Genomic DNA, 15620 nt, shown 5'->3' with positions numbered 1-15620 from the left:
GCCATACATGCCCCCGCCATGACACTACCACCACCATGCTTCACTGATGAGGTGGTATGTTTTGAATCATGAGCAGTTCCTTTCCTTCTCCATACTCTTCTCTTCCCATCACTCTGGTACAAGTTAATCTTTGTCTCATCTGTACATAGGATGTTCTAGAACTGTAAAGGCTTTTTTAGATTTTGTTTGGCAAACTCTAATCTGGACTTCCTGTTTTTGTGGCTCACCAATGGTTTACATCTTGTGGTGAACCCTCTATATTCACTATTGTGAAGTCTTCTCTTGATGACTTTGACACATATACATACACCTAGCTCCTGGAGAGTGTTCTTGATCTGGGCAACTGTTGTGAAGGGGTTTTTCTTCACCAGGGAAATAATGCTTCTGTCATCCACCACAGTTGTTTTCCGTGGTCTTCCGGGTCTTTTGGTGTTGCTGAGCACTCCGATGCGTTCTCTCTTTTTAAGAATGTTCCAAACAGTTGATTTGGCCACACCTAATGTTTCTGCCATCTCTCTGATGGGCTTGTTTTGATTTTTCAGCCTAATGATGGCTTGCTTCACTGATAGTGGCAGCTCTTTGGATCTCGTATTGAGAGTCGACAGCAACAGGTTCCAAATGCAAATGCCACACCTGGATTTACTCCATTTTACCTGCTTAATTGATGATGAAATAACGAGGGAATAGCCCACTCCTGTCCATGAAATAGCTTTTGAGTCGATTGTCCCATTACTTTTGGTCCCTTAAAAAGTGGGAGGCACATATAGAAACCGTTGTAATTCCTGCACCGTTCACCTGATTTGGATGTAAATACCCTCAAATTAAAGCAGAAAGTCTGCAGTTAAAGCACATCTTGTTTGTTTCATTTCAAATCCATTGTGGTGGTGTATAGAGCCCAAAATACGAGAATTGTGTCGATGTCCCAATATTTATGGACCTGACTGTAGATGGTAAACACCACTTTTATCTAATGCTGACTCCTCACAAAACTATTTCTGTGACAGGTACATTGTATTGCTCTAATAACCAGGAGACACATCAAGCAATATTGATATCCTCAAATTTCATGTACTTCCCAATCCTTCCCTCATTTTTTCAGCCAAGCTCTATGTCTGTAACAAACTCTTCTAAACAAAAAAGAAAGAAGTTGGGGGTATACTGTATTTGCTAAAGTGCAGGTTTTTCGAAGTGGAGATGTTGCCCATAGCAACCAATCAGATTCTAGCTATTGTCTTCTAGAAGGTGCTAGATAAATGATAAGTAGAATCTGATTGGTCAGCTCCATTTCTAAAATACTGCACTTTAGTAAATATACCCATTTACCCATTGGAGTCTTTTTTGGCGCACTTCTGCAGTGAATGGAAAGAACTTCTTATGTTTTACACACACACATCTCCTACATATTAGCCCAGATCTGTGACTTAGTGTATAATGCTGGGTGGAGTCACAACTCTGGGCGGAGTCAGAGACACAGATCTGGGCTAATATATCCGTGGGTGCTCCCGGACCTGAGCACCCATGGACAATGAGGAGCACCTACGGAACCAGCCACCCAGTAACGCTAGCCCCCATATCTCCCGCAGTAGTTTGAGACATTTGACCTCTATCGCCTGTCTCCTCGGCGGCCAGTTTAAGGTTTTTGTTTTTACACTGCAATGTACGGAAGCACTTCCGCAGACCCCAGCGCATCTCAATCCATTGCGAGGGCTGTGGAGGCTAGCAGTATAATGAATTATGCCCGCACCCACCCTCCCATACTTTACTGGGGCTGCGCCCAGTAGACTCCTGGCAATGCACATTAAACCCCTGGGAATGGACATTTAACCCCAGGCAGCATGCATGAAACCCCTGACAATGGACATTAAACCCCTGGCAACGCGCATGAAACCCCTGGCAATGGACAGTAAACCCCTTGCAACGAACATTAAACCACTGGCAATGGACATTTAACCCCTGGCAACGCGCAATAAACCCCTGCCAGTGCCAACGGACATTAAATGCCTGGCGCAATGCACATGAAACACCAGTCAACGGACATTAAACCCCTGGCAACGGACATTAAACCCCTGGCAACGCGCATGAAACCCCCGGCAACGGACATTAAATCCCTGGCAATGCGCATTCAACCCCTGCCAATGGAAATTAAACCCCTAGCAATATGCATGAAACCCCTGGCAATGGACATTAAACACCTGCCAATGCGCATGAAACCCCTGGCAACACGCATGAAACCCCTGGCAATGGACATTAAACCCCTGGCACTGCGCATGAAACCCCTTACAACGTGCATGAAACCCCTGACAACATGCTGGAGACTCCTGGCAACGAACATGAGACCCCTGACAACAGGCAGGTAATTTAAAAGTAATTAGAAGCCTTACTGTGTGGCATCATTTGTAAAAGGCATTGTTGTGTGTGGGGCATAAAATGGTGTCAGGACCCCCTACACCACCCACGGCACCCCCCGCACCTGCCCCTACCCCACCCGCAGCACCTCCGGAACCCCTCCCCCATCCACAACAGCCCTGCCCCTCCACCACCCGCGGCACCCCCGCCCCTCCCCAACCCACAGCCCATCCAGACCCCATCTGGGGGGCCCTGCCTATTTGGCCAGTCCCGGGCCCCATAATTTCTGATGGCAGCCCTGTATATATATATATCCAGAAGTGCGCCAAAAGAGACTTCGGTTTCATTCTTTCTTCTTTTTTGGGAAACGAGTTTGTTACATATTGTTGTATTATTAGTATGGCCGCACCCCAATGACTGAAATAATTATATATTAAGCCATACAATACAAAGCAATATTATAGGGTATGGGGAGACAGTATTGTTTCAAAATAATAAACATCTCAGGAAACGTTAATATTTCTCAGTGTGGGACAACTACAAAAACTTTAATACAATAGAAATGACAACATTCATTTTAAAGTACAGATGTGTATGCATATTGCACGACTTGCTGGCTGCTGATTGGTTGCTGCAGATTCCGTCTTCTGGCCTATCCATCACTGTCTTTCTTTCCACAGTAAGGTGAGAGTTCAAAGTTTGCTAAACAAGACATTTTCTCAATGTGAGCCAAGTTAGAATGTGTATTTTTTTTTCCGTTTTTTTCTTCTTCAATTTTCGTACAAACATAGTGCAAAATAAATCGTTCTAATGGAGTAGCCTGCTAACTGTACCTAACAGAGGGAAATATGATCTCACTAAACACCTGGACATAATCATCTGCAACTTCATGCACGATATAAACATGTTGTGGGATCACGGAACTGAATTCTGATGATGAAGGTTTACATAGTTTAAAAGAAAAAAGTTCTGGAATAAGTTAAAAAATACCTTGTATATGAAATGTGTGTCTGTTGTAGATTGAATAACTAAATGAAGGTTGCACAGGAATTATGAATTCATTTTTTTAAATGTACCCACAGTGGGCCTCATTGGTGTATAACGGGTGCAGGGTGTGCGGTGCAGACAGTCCCCTAGGACTCCTAGTACCAGAGTGGCACCCACCACACACCTTGCACCTATACTTATACTTACTGTACCTCTCCAGAGTCCCAAGTCACCTGGCACTGAAGAACAGCAAAAAGCACAAAAAAATGGTGCAGCGCCCATTTTCTTGGTAATTTGCGCATACACAATAGCAAAGTCTCTGGGAATGTGGCATGGGTGACATGTTCCCAGAGACCTCTGCACAAGCCATTTTCAGACTTCCTGTCGGACCTGGTGTGTGTGTGTGTCCCGAGACTATCTGAGGGCGGCTGTGTCACAGTCCTGACTCCAGTCCTTTAGGTAGCACTTTATTATTATGGGGACCCAGAGTGGGGGCTGTCTGGTCTGGTGCATATTACTGGGGGAGGGGAGGGGAAGGGCAGCTGGACAATATTATCATGGGGAAGTGGGGGCTGTCTGGTGCATCATATTATGGGGAGAGGGATCTGGGATTATATACTGTGGACTGTGGAACAATATTATCATGGGGAAGGCATCTGGGAGCATACAGAATAAAAAAAAATACAATTTGAATCAGCAAACAATAATTGGATCTGTGGTAAATTTTGACACATAATTAGAGATTTTTTGCTGAATATAAGCAAAAAAAAATTGGTGGTGGGGGTGGGGAATGGGGGTGGCCACTTCTGTATTAGCTAGGGCGGCTGGAACCCTGCTCTGAGCATACTATTCATGCGCCAAAGTAAGAAATTGGTCACTGCATATGTGGCTTCATATACGCTCAGTAGCATACTCAGTAGCCATCTTGGTACTGGGAATGAAGCTTCCCTCACAGGCAAATGCAGGGGGGAATTTCCAGTTGCCTGGAAACCCCCCTCCTCTTGGCAAGTGGCTCAAATTATGACAACAATAGCAATGGTATATAATACGATTACTAGAGCTGCTGCCACAACATTCAGTTTAAGGCATACTTGCCTACTCTCCCGGAATGTCAGGGAGGCTCCTTACAATCAGGTGGTGCTCCTGGCATCCCGGAAGAGTGGTCAAGTCTTCTAGACCTGCTCTGTCAGCCTGTCCCCCTCCCCATTGCCCAGCAACCCCCCCTGCCACTGTCCAAAGTGGGTAGCCGTCAGTGGCGTAACTAGAAATTTTTCTCCCCCAAGCCAAAAAATTCTCTGGCGCCTCCCCCCCCCCCATAATTGGCACAAGTAAAGCGATGAATCTGCGCGCGCCTCAAAGAGGTGGCGTGGATTTGCATAAAGGGGCGTGGCTTTGCAGGAAAAGACTACCTTATACCCCAGTTTTGCAACCTGCACGCCCAGATGTTGGCCACCACAGGAAAGAAAAATAATCCTGATTCATGCCCCTTACATTATTTGTAATTTTTTTCTCCTTATAGTAATGCCCAGTATACATTATGCCACATACTGCAATAGCCCTTAGACATTATGCCACACACAATAATGCACATGACCCATTATGCACACACCATAATGCCCCAGACACATTATGCCTGTGACACATTATGACAGGAATCGCAATGCCCGTTATACATTATGCTACACACTGCAATGCCCCTGATACATTATAGCACATACAATGCCTGTGACACATTATGACACACACCACAATGCCCCTGAGACATTATACCACATACCACAATGCCCGTGATACATTATGCCACACACCGCAATGCCCATTACACATTAAGTCCTACAGTAAGGCTTCTAATTACTTTTAAATTACCTGTTCGTTGCCAGGGGTTTCATGCTCTTGGTTCCATGCACGGTGCCAGGGGTTTTCATGCTCAGGGTGTCATGCTCGTTGCCAGGGGTTTCATGCACTGGGTGTCATGCTCGTTGCTAGGGGGTAATGCTTGTTGCTAGGGCTGTGCTCCCAGTGCCACATATGCCCCCAGTGCCAGATATTCCCCCACAGTGCCAGGTACACACATGCCCCCAATGCAAGGTACACATATACCCCCCATTGCCACATATGCCCACTCAGTGCCACATATGCCCCTCCCCCCAAGTGCCAAATATGCTCCCCCTCCCCCAGTGGCTCCCCGCTGTTTTGTGAAAGAGGGACACGGAGGGCACAGCGTGCGCCTCTCCTGTGTCCCTCCTGCGTCTCCGGTGTGTCTGTTAAATGAAGTGCCGGTTCATGAGCCAATCAGAGCTCATGAACGGGCACTTCATTTAATAGACACCCCGGAGACGCAGGAGGGACACAGGAGAGGCGCGCGCTGTGCCCTCCGTGTCCCTCTTTCACAGCAGAGATCAGTGGCGGCTAGGGCGCCCCGCAGCCCTGCGCTCCCCCAAGTGATCGCAGTGGCTGCGGACCCCTAGTTACGTCACTGGTAGCCGTGCGGAATCACATCATCGGAACCCCGCCCCCTGCCTCTCAATGCCGGTAATCTCGGCATTGCAGGGCAGGGGACGGGGCCACGATGACCAGGTGGCCGTGCCCCCAGTTCCGCCCCTATGCTAAATCATTCACCCCACCACGCCCCTACCTGTGCCGACCTGGCTGCCCCATACAGCAATATCAGCAAGTATGGTTTAAGGGACAGAGCAGAGCTGCTGCACATGCTAGTGGGAGCAGCTTCTTCTACCAAGATTGCTTTATGTATGGTTCTGAGTTCTCACTCAGTGGACTGAACCGGAGAGTAGCTACCAGGAAGAAGAGACAGGAACCTTACCATGAGGTGGGAGAATGTGTGCTTAGAAAGTGCAGTACTGGTTCTATTATGTTTGTGTGTTTATTTATTATAGTATGTTTAACCTTTTCCTGACCACTTATCTTAATTATTTTATTCAAATATGTTTGATACAGCCTATATGTGTATGGTCATCTGTGCACTCCCACCCGCCGACACATCGGGGTTGTCCCATCTGTTGTGCTGCACGTCAGATGGTGCGACCCGGCACTCGGTGAAATGCTGCTGAATGCGGCTATGAACGATATAGCATGTGTGCTATTTTGTTCAGTTTGTATGACCGACAAACATCTCATTCCCTCTGTGATGCCATCGGCCATGATCCAGGATTATTTAATATGCACCCAGCCTTGATTTAAGAATATGGGGAAAAGTTAATAACCCACAGCAATAAAGTATTTCATTTGTCTGCTTGCACTAGACTGCTAAAAGCTGATTGTTTTGTTGCTCTGTGCTCCATGCTTCTCTATAAGCTATGTTGCCCTAAAATGTTCATGTGACAACAGTCATAGTAGTAACTGTAAATGCCTGCAAATGGCAGGCATCTGCGGGTTCCCAGCGAGTCTGCCTCATGTTTTAAAGCAGCATTCATTTAAAAGGAAAAACCAGATTGGTTTTTGCATTTTAAAAGATTGCTGCTTTAAAAGATTGGGCAGACTCACCAGGAAGAGTGCTCGCTGGGAATAGTGCTGTGAGTAGAGATGGCCATCGGTATGATCGCCATCAATGGTTGACATCGAAGGCGACACTGTGAGTGACCATCAATGGTCACTAACTATGCTATGGGTGACCATCAATGGTTTCACTCATCAATGGTCATCCCTGTTATTACACAATCACAGCCTGGGGGCACGGCTTCATGGGTGTCAGGGGCGGAGCTAAGCTCTGTGTGTCGGCACCTTGCAAAAAAAAAAAAAAAAAAAATATTAGTTTATATTAAAGCCATCGATGGGGGAAAACCATCTGGTTCTCGCCCATCAACGGCAAAACCATTCAATATCGGCCTTAAACCATCGATGATTAGGAATCATTGATGGTCCATGGCCATCTCTAGCTGTGGGAGAACACAGTGCTCTGAGGGAGAGTACAGAGCTGGGGGTGAAAACACAGTGCTTGGGGGTGGAGGACAGTGCTCGGGGAGAGAATACAGTGCTTGAACGAGAACTCAGTGCTGAGTAGGAGAACACAATGCTGGGGGGAGAACGTGGTGCTGGTGCGAGAATGAAGTGATGGATGGAGAACACAATGATGGGGGAAGACATAATGCTGAGGGGGCACTGCAGTACTGGGAGGAGAAGCAGAGCTGGGTGGGATTAAAGAGTGCTCAGGAGGAGAACTCAGTTTTGTGTGGAGGACACATTGCTGGGGGGAGAAGGCAGTGCTGGGGGTAGAACACAGTGCTGGGGAGTACACAGTGCTGGGGGGAGAAGGCAGTGCTGGGGAGTACACAGTGCTGGGGGGAGAAGGCAGTGCTAGGGAGTACACAGTGCTGGGGGGAGAATGCAGTGCTGGGGAGTACACAGTGCTGGGGGGAGAAGGCAGTGCTGGGAGGAGGACACAGTGCTGGGGGGAGAAGGCAGTGCTGGGGAGTACACAGTGCTGGGGGGAGAAGGCAGTGCTGGGGAGTACACAGTGCTGGGGGGAGAAGGCAGTGCTGGGGAGTACACAGTGCTGGGGGGAGAAGGCAGTGCTGGGAGGAGGACACAGTGCTGGGGGGAGAAGGCAGCGCTGGGGAGTACACAGTGCTGGGGGGAGAAGGCAGTGCTGGGGAGTACACAGTGCTGGGGGGAGAAGGCAGTGCTGGGAGGAGGACACAGTGCTGGGAGGAGAAGGTACTGTAAGGAGGAATAGGCAGTGCTGGGGGTAGGAGGCAGTGCTTGGAAGAGAGTGCAGTGCAGGATGAAGAAAGTAGTGCTTGAGGAGAAGGCAGTGCTGTGGGGGAGAAGGTTGTGCTGGGGAAGAAAGTAGTGCTGGGGAGAAATCAGTGTCGGGGAAAAAAGTAGTGCTGGGGGGTAGAAAGTGATGGGGAGAAAGTAGTGCTGGGGGAAGAAGAAAGTGCTGGTGGAGAAAATAGTGCTGGGGGAGAACTCACCACCAATTATCCCAAATTGGAAAACAGTTAATATTTCACTGTTGATATTCTCATTTTTCAGTTTTGAGTGCAATGATTTCAGTTATTCCAGATATGAAGTACAATTAATTCTCACTCTCATGTTGTTCTCTGGGTTAAAACATTAATATTTGCCTAAGTGGAGTATGTAAAATGGAAACAACAAAACAAAGAGCCTGATTAAGAGGTGGACACTGCTGCATCGACTCTAGCATCTGTTGGTGGAGTCATGGGAGCGATAATATGCAAACGTTTGTACCATCCTTTTCCGGGTGTACTAGCGTGTGCCTGAATGTGCAGGCACTGACACACCCACTTTATGCGTCTGTGCGCGTTGCACACCCCGGCACACCATCAGTCGTACCGCAGACATTGGTCACAATCATATGGCAGGTGCATTTTCACCGCCTGAACACAGGCTCTGTGCGGAAGTGTCTCTGTGTCTGGGAATGCAACCGCTTTACCTGACACGCCTGCAACACTCATATAACACGCATATGAGTTGGACTTCTTTTGCGATCACTTCAGCCCACCGCCCAGTCACCACCCAGGAACACCCATCACTGTGCCGCCCCGCTTCGGATATCGTCTGAGTGATCGCAATAGCACCTTTATGCATATACTCAGGGTAACGCATCCGCTGTAGGGATTTAATTGATTTCTTATGCAAGTGCTGTAGCAAATAATCGCTCAAGTACGTGAACATCAGAATTGTTTTTGGTTTGCGTCTGACTCACAATAAGGCCCATAATTACCTATTACTGCAAGATGCTTTTATTCAGCACATTGTGCCACAGGCTCAGATACACCTGCAAGGCAGGAAGGTGTCCTTGGTGATTGTTCTACAAGAACGCTTACTATTTACTTTCTATTCATGCAGAAACATGACAGCGGTCACTGAGAGATCACAGAAGAACGTTAATCATGACAAATACATAAGCCTTGGATATCAAATGCCATAGAAGGGCATACGCTAGACACATGCAACAAGCCCCAAATTATTAATGTGTGATGTCAAACAGGATGGTGCATACATCATCCCGAGGTCCCATTCTGCTCCCATATCCCAACATCTCAAAGAAAGTGGAAGAGGAAACAATTAAAGTGATAACGACAGGATGCTATGGCAGCCCGGAAATCTAATACGGATTCATGTGCACGCTGTTAACCCCTTCTTGCCCCTTGAGGCTCAGATCAGTGCTTTTTTACTGAAATATAATGACGCATATGCACCCATATTTGAAGAAAGATATACTCTGATTAAGATTAAGGGTTCTACATATTACCTCAGGGTTTCACAATTTATTAACATGTTAACATTAGAGAATCCAGAGTTTGCGTCACTTACCTCAGCCTCCATAGATCTCTATGGGGACACAGGCTGACCGCAATTTACTAAGTGACAATGACATTACTCTACTGTACTCCTGGCTTCGCTTCATGCATGGGTCAAGCTACTGCTCACACATTCATACTGTACTCTGACCCTTTCCCCGGCAGTGCCAGGGAGAGGTGCAGGGTTTTCACATGTGCTCCTTTCGGAGCCCCAGATTGGTAAATAATGGTGCAACTAAAATCTGTTTTGCTGCGAAAAGTGAAACTACAGCGTTTGAGATATCGGACATTTTTCATAAATAGGATATGGGGGATTTTAGACCTGCACTCAAAGATGTATTTAATATAAGGCTGGATACAGAGATAAACAGAGATGGATCCAAAATCTATCCCGTTTAGTAGTCTTTAGATACCATCAGCTGCATTATCATTACATGCACAGGTCCTATAGCAGATGCAGATTATCAGTCTGACAATGGCCTCATATGTGAGAGAGTAAGGGGGAGATTCAATTGGGAGCCAGGTTTAACGAGGTTACAAACCTTGTTACCTCCTCACCCCAAATTTTGGATTACTGCGGGTGCTCCTGATACCCACTTTATCTTCAAAAAAAGATACTCACATCTCTGGATGTCTCTGCAGCTCCTGGTGGTCTCCCCTCCATCTTCCACTGGGGAGGGGGCTTCTGGGAGTCCCAGGGGCTCCTGGGAAAGCAAAAGGGAGATGTAGTTCTCCCAGTGGCTAGCTCCAGAGGGTTCACACACATACACACACAGGGGAGTCACACACACTCACTTACACATACTTACAGAGTGACACTCATAAACACTTGCAAACACTCACATACCTCATATACTCATACTCACCGCTCCTGCAGAAGACCCGGCTCCCGGTGCTGGAGGAAAAAGACACGGCTTTGGATGGTGAGCAATTACAACTAATTAAGCTAATTGGAAACTTCCAGTTGCTTAATTAGTCCTCGGGAGATGCCGTCAGGGTGCCAGAACAAATACCGGTGATTTCTCCTAAAAATAGCAATTTTAAGGAAAAAATATTTTTTCTATGGAGATGCGTGAAAAAGACGCAGTGATTTATATAAAAATAACTGCATCACATTTTCAGTCCCCTAATTGAATACCAAAAAAACCCTGCGGTTGACGGAGAAACATCATGCTGCAGGGTTTTTAAAATTTTGCCCTGCAATTGGATCTGCCCCTAAGTGTTTGTGTATGAAAATACTTTAGTAACATGCCAGCGACACTCCTATAACAGGCCCATAAGACAGACCATCTCCATGTGCAGGGCCGGCTCCAGGCCTACTAGCATAGCACCCTGAGCGAGAAAATTTCAAAGTGCCCCCCTCCCCCCACCATGCGCGCGCCTAAGGCGTGCGCTCCTGGGAAAGTGGGCGTGGCCTCGCAACTTTATATAATCAAACTATAAATATATTTTCACACACAATTAGCAGCCTTACACATAACGCCCACATTATGTCTCCAGTATAGTGTCAGACACATAATGACCCCAATAGTCCAATGCCAGATACACATACGCCCCTAGTAGTGCCAAATACACATACTACCCCAGTAGTGCCAAATACACATTATATGCCCCCACAGTGCCAGATACACATTAAATGCCCCCACAGTGCAAGATGCACATTAAATGCCCACAGCAGTGCCAGATACATATTACATGCCCCCAGCAGTGCCAGATACACATTATATGCCCCCAACAGTGCCAGATACTCATTATATGCCCTCACAGTGCCAGATACACAAGCAGTGCCAGATATACATTATATGCCCCCACAGTGCCAGATACACATTATATGTCCCACAGTGACAGATACACATGCCACCCACAGTGTCAGATACACATGCCCCCCAAACAGTGCCAGATACATATGCCCCCCAAACAGTGCCAGATACATATGCCCCCCACAGAGTGCCAGATACACATTCCCCCCACACAGTGCCCGATACACATGCCCCCCACACAGTGCCAGATACACATGCCCCCCAGAGTGCCAGATACACATGCCCCCACCACAGTGCCAGATACACATGCCCCCCACACAGTGCCAGATACACATGCACCCCATATAGTGCCAGATACACATGCCCCCCACCACAGTGTCAGATACACATGCCCCCCACAGTGCCAAATACATATGCCCCCCACACAGTGCCAGATACACATGCCTCCCACACAGTGCCAGATACACATCCCCCCGAAACAGTACCAGATACACATGCCCCCCACACAGTGCCAGATATACATTGCATGCTCCACAGTGCCAGATACACATGCCCCCAACAATTCCAGATACACATGCCCCCCAAACAGTGCCAAATACACATGCCCTCCAAACAGTGTCAGATACACATATGCCCCCGGCAGTGCCAGATACACATGCCCCCACACAGTGCCAGATACACATGCCCTCCAAACAGTGTCAGATACACATATGCCCCCGGCAGTGCCAGATACACATGCCCCCACACAGTGCCAGATACACATGCCCCCAAACAGTGCTAGATACACATGCCCCCACACAGTGCTAGATACACATGCCCCCCACACAGTGCCAGATACACATGCCTCCCACACAGTGCGAGATACACATGCCCCCCCACACAGTGCCAGACACACATGCCCCCAACACAGTGCCAGATACACATGTCCACCACACATTGCCAGATACACATGCCCCCCACCACAGTGTCAGATACACATGCCCCCCACAGTGCCAGATACACATGCCCCCCAAATAGTGCCAGATACACATATGCCCCCGGCAGTGCCAGATACACATTATATGCCCCCACAGTGCCAGATACACATTATATACCCCACAGTGCCAGATACACATGCCACCCACAGTGCCAGATACACATGCCCCCCAAACAGTGCCAGATACACATGCCCCACTACAGCGCCAGATACACATGCCCCCCCACACAGTGCCAGACACACATGCCCCCAACACAGTGCCAGATACACATGTCCACCACACATTGCCAGATACACATGCCCCCCACCACAGTGTCAGATACACATGCCCCTAACAGTGCCAGATACACATGCCCCCCAAATAGTGCCAGATACACATATGCCCCCGGCAGTGCCAGATACACATTATATGCCCCCACAGTGCCAGATACACATTATATACCCCACAGTGCCAGATACACATGCCACCCACAGTGCCAGATACACATGCCCCCCAAACAGTGCCAGATACACATGCCCCCCAAACAGTGCCAGATACATATGCCCCCAACACAGTGCCAGATACACATGCCCCCCACACAGTGCCAGATACACATGCCACCACCACAGTGCCAGATACACATGCCCCCACACAGTGCCAGATACACATGCCCCCACCACAGTGTCAGATACACATGTCCCCCACAGTGCCAGATACACATGCCTCCCACACAGTGCCAGATACACATGCCCCCCAAACAGTGCCAGATACATATCGCCCCAAAACAGTGCCAGATACACATGACCTCCACACAGTGCCAGATACACATTGTATGCCCCACAGTGCCAGATACACATGCCCCCCAAACAGTGCCAGATACACATGCCCCCCAAACAGTGCCAGATACACATGCCCCCCAAACAGTGCCAGATACACATGACCCCCAAACAGTGCCAGATTCAGATGCCCCCCACAGAGTGCCAGATACATATGCCCCCAGACAGTGCAAGATACACATGCCTCCCACACAGTGCCAGATACACATGCCCCCCAAACAGTGCCAGGTACACATGTCCCCAAACAGTTCCAGATACATAATTACATATGCCCCCAAACAGTGGCAGATACACTGCCCCCAAACAGTGCCAGATACATATGCCCCCCAGACAGTGCCAGATACATATGTCCCCAAATAGTGCCAGATACATATGCCCCCCACACAGTGCCAGATACACATGCCCCCCACACAGTGCCAGATACACATGCCCCCACAGTGCTAGATACACATGCCCTCCAGACAGTGGTAGATACACATGCCCACCACACAGTGCCAGATACACATGCCCCACAGTGCTAGATACACATGCCGCCACACAGTGCCAGATACACATGCCCCCACACAGTTCCAGATACACATGCCCCCAAACAGTGCCAGATACACATGCCCCCCAAACAGTGCCAGATACACATGCCCCCATACAGTGCCAGATACACATTATATGCCCCACAGTGCCAAATACACATGCTCCCCACAGTGCCAGATACACATGCCCCCCACAGAGTGCCATATACACATGCCCCCCAAACAGTGCCAGATACACATGTCCCCAAACAGTGCAATATACACATGCCCCCTAAACAGTGCAATATACACATGCCCCCCACAGAGTGCCAGATACATATGCCCCCAGACAGTGCAAGATACACATGCCTCCCACACAGTGCCAGATACACATGCCCCCCAAACAGTGCCAGATACACATGCCCCCAAACAGTTCCAGATACATATGCCCCCAAACAGTGGCAGATACACTGCCCCCAAACAGTGCCAGATACATATGCCCCCCAGACAGTGCCAGATACATATGCCCCCAAATAGTGCCAGATACATATGCCCCCCACACAGTGCCAGATACACATGCCCCCCACACAGTGCCAGATACACATGCCCCCACAGTGCTAGATACACATGCCCTCCAGACAGTGGTAGATACACATGCCCACCACACAGTGCCAGATACACATGCCCCACAGAGTGCCAGATACATATGCCCCCAGACAGTGCAAGATACACATGCCTCCCACACAGTGCCAGATACACATGCCCCCCAAACAGTGCCAGATACACATGCCCCCAAACAGTTCCAGATACATATGCCCCCAAACAGTGGCAGATACACTGCCCCCAAACAGTGCCAGATACATATGCCCCCCAGACAGTGCCAGATACATATGCCCCCAAATAGTGCCAGATACATATGCCCCCCACACAGTGCCAGATACACATGCCCTCCACACAGTGCCAGATACACATGCCCCCACAGTGCTAGATACACATGCCCTCCAGACAGTGGTAGATACACATGCCCACCACACAGTGCCAGATACACATGCCCCACAGTGCTAGATACACATGCCCCCCACACAGTGCCAGATACACATGCCCCCACACAGTTCCAGATACACATGCCCCCAAACAGTGCCAGATACACATGCCCCCCATACAGTGCCAGATACACATTATATGCCCCACAGTGCCAAATACACATGCTCCCCACAGTGCCAGATACACATGCCCCCCACAGAGTGCCATATACACATGCCCCCAAACAGTGCCAGATACACATGCCCCCAAACAGTGCAATATACACATGCCCCCTAAACAGTGCAATATACACATGCCCCCCAAAGAGTGCCAGATACATATGCCCCCAAACAGTGCCAGATACATATGCCCCCCCACAGAGCCAGATACACATGCCCCCCACAGTGCCAGATACACATGCCCCCCACACATTTCCATATACACATGCCCCCCCCCCCCACAGTGCCAGATACACATGCCCCCCACACAGTGCCAGATACACATGTCCAGCCATTGTAGTGTTGCTCTCCGGCGCACACCAGAGTCTTCCCCCAGCAGCATGCAGGCAGGCCAGGATACACACAGAAGAGCAGCTCTGGTGTCAACAGTCCGAGGGATCCGTACAGCAGCCACCAGAGTTAGTCCGATTGCAGACTGGACCGCAGCAGGGGACCAGGGGTTGTAGAATGGGAGAGCTGAGGAGGGGGAGCTGCAGAGTGGAGAGATCCAGGCAGATGCTGGCAGACAGCAGGCACCAGAGCAGCCTGAGGATCCCCCGCGCATCCTGTGCTGTCACTACCGGTGTCTTGGGGAGGAGACTCCGCAGTGTGACAGCCAGCACCGGGAGCCAGCGGGTGCAGAGCGGGGAGAGCTGCGGGAGGGAGAAGCACAGTGTACGGGGAGCGGAGGGGGCGCAGGATGG

At 49.1% G+C, this 15620-nt stretch overlaps 1 long non-coding RNA gene across 1 annotated transcript; it reads right to left on the bottom strand.

Annotated features, from left to right (window-relative positions):
* Positions 1-2882: 2882 nt before the first annotated feature.
* Positions 2883-10323, bottom strand: LOC134957092 (uncharacterized). The gene is made up of 3 exons (XR_010186453.1): positions 10240-10323; positions 9038-9091; positions 2883-3048 (listed from the first exon to the last, which is right to left on the bottom strand). It is a non-coding gene; the product is annotated as an uncharacterized LOC134957092 (long non-coding RNA).
* Between the last annotated feature and the right edge of the window lie 5297 nt (positions 10324-15620).

Source organism: Pseudophryne corroboree, chromosome 9, assembly GCF_028390025.1.
Source record: "Pseudophryne corroboree isolate aPseCor3 chromosome 9, aPseCor3.hap2, whole genome shotgun sequence".
In the NCBI taxonomy this organism is placed as follows: Eukaryota; Metazoa; Chordata; class Amphibia; order Anura; family Myobatrachidae; genus Pseudophryne; species Pseudophryne corroboree.
Note: the sequence above shows the minus strand (reverse complement) of the source record. Positions and strands in the feature narration are given on the sequence as shown.